This window comes from Pteropus alecto, unplaced genomic scaffold, assembly GCF_000325575.1.
Source record: "Pteropus alecto unplaced genomic scaffold, ASM32557v1 scaffold143, whole genome shotgun sequence".
NCBI lineage: Eukaryota > Metazoa > Chordata > Mammalia > Chiroptera > Pteropodidae > Pteropus > Pteropus alecto.
Window position 1 is genome coordinate 300,317 of NW_006434828.1, and position 2,386 is coordinate 302,702.

Below are 2,386 nucleotides of genomic sequence, written 5' to 3' on the forward strand. Positions count from 1 at the left end.
CCACTCAATTAATTTTACCTCTTAAGTATCTCTTTAATATATATTCCCCTTCTTATCACCATTGCAATTACTTCAGTTCAGGTCTTTATAAGTTCTCACCTGGCTTATAATGAGAGGCCACTACCTTAAAAACGGGCAGATGATTTGAACACATACTTCACCAAAGAAGACAGACGATGACCAATAAGCACATGAGAAGATGCTCGACATCACTAGTCTTCCAGAAACTGAAAATGAAAACCCTGATGAGATACCGCTTCACACCCCAATTAAAATAAAAAATACTGACAGCACCAAGTGTTGACCAGGATGTGGAGCACCTGGAACGCTGACCCGCTCTGGTGCGAGCGTGAAATGATATGACCACTTTGTAGAACTGTTTGTCAGCTTCTTACAAAGTGACACATAAACTCGTCCTGTGGTCTCAGCGAATGCCACGGTCTCAGCGAATCCTCCTCTAGGTGTTTACCCAAGAGGAGTGAAAACGTATGTCTACAAGATGCCTTGGATAAGAATGTTCCTCGCAACTTTATGAATTACAGCCCCAAACTGGGAAAACTCCAAATGTTCATTAGCAAGAGAAATGACAAACAGATTGTTGTTTATTCACACAATGGAATATCTCTCAGCAATAGAAAGAAATAAACTACTGATGAATCACGAAGACATCTGGCAAGCAAAAGAAAGAATCCGGACAGTAAAGCACTGAGTAGTTCTATCATATGACGTTCAGGCTCAGGTAGAACTAACCCACGGAGAGAAGGGTCAGAACGACATTTGCCTCTGGGAGTGAGGAGTGACGAGAAAGCAGGACAGAGGAACTTACCCAGGTTTTGGAATTATTTTCTATCCTGTTTGTGTGTCAAAACCTATAAAACCAAACACTTAAGATCTGTGCATTTTCTTGTATTTTGCTAAAAATAAAAGCATTTACATGGAACGCATTTATCGTTTTTATTTTTTTTTCAGTAATTTTACTCTGTACTTACACTGCAGAATCAGGTTTTTCTTAGATATGGGAATTTTTATTCTATCCTATATTACTACTTCTTTTTCATGGATTCTGATCTCTCCCTCAGAAATTCCAATTACTCTTATATTTTCACATTCTCCAGGGATTGATTTTCAGCCTTTTCGTTTGCATGCTGACAGGACTCATCTGCTGGTTATGTCCCTGTCAGAGAATCTCTTTACCGTTTTCATGTGCAGATTTTAATTCCGAAATTTTATCTAGCGTCTCTAATAATATCCTCTCGATGTAAGCAGCGCCCTCCCTATTCCTCCTGCTGATATGGGAATTAAAAACGCAGACTTTGGAATCTGACAGATTGGTTTGTCAATATAGACTCCAACCATTACTGTATGACTTCGGGCAAGTTCATTTAATTTAATAAGGCTCTTTCTCTCATCTGCAAAATGAGGTTCTTAGTTGTAACAGCTTCGTAGAGCTGTAATAATCTCATGAGATAATGCTCGAACTATACTTAGCACAGCTCTAGGCATAATTTACTGAATAGATATTGGCCTTCATCACAACCGTCATCACCACCAACTGCTTCTTCATCGCTGAGCTTGCCTTCCTTTGGACAACCACGTTTTGATTTCAAGATATTAGCTATTCACTTTCTGAGGGTTTTGTACACTGGCTGAAACGTGGCGGATGTCCAGTAATATCTGTTGAAGAAACAGATTAATTTGTTCCTTCATTTTGCCATGTACTCTGATATTATATGTTTGGGTTGTCAGTGAAACTCAGTTAATTAATGCAAAATCCATTCTCAATTCAGGTTTCAAAATAATGACTCAGTTACTTTACCCAGAAAAACATTGTTACAATGTTAACCTGGCAACGCTTGACAGTTAACATATCAGGAATGGAAAACCGATTCCACGTTAGATTTTTATTCAGAAATACATTATAATAATACCAATTAGAATTCATTCTGATTAAATAGGAATTCTGAAGGAAAGCTTTGTGTCTATAAGTTATTAAAATTTTATTTATTTCTTAATCATTAAAAATATTTTCTAACTCTCACTTTATTTTACTTTCATTATATCTCAAAATAAATCATTGGAGAAATAATAAAGAAAGATTCCTTCTATCTTAAGTAAATCCCAGCCTCGAAAGCATAGGTACAGCACAGGTTTTGATTTCCAAATTCCAGTCCCAATGTCCACACAGGAACTCGCCGCCCTCTGTGGGCAGGGAGCATGGAGATCCCTCATTTAGAGGTCAGTCCATCCATTTACACCCCGGGCGTTGGTCAGCCAACCCCTTTCCACACGCTTTGCACCGTCATTGCTAACACCCCGGCATTTGCACTGCTTGACATTGTCTGCCAAAGGCAAGGCTTCGGTGGAGCCCATTGGAGCTGTTCCAGTC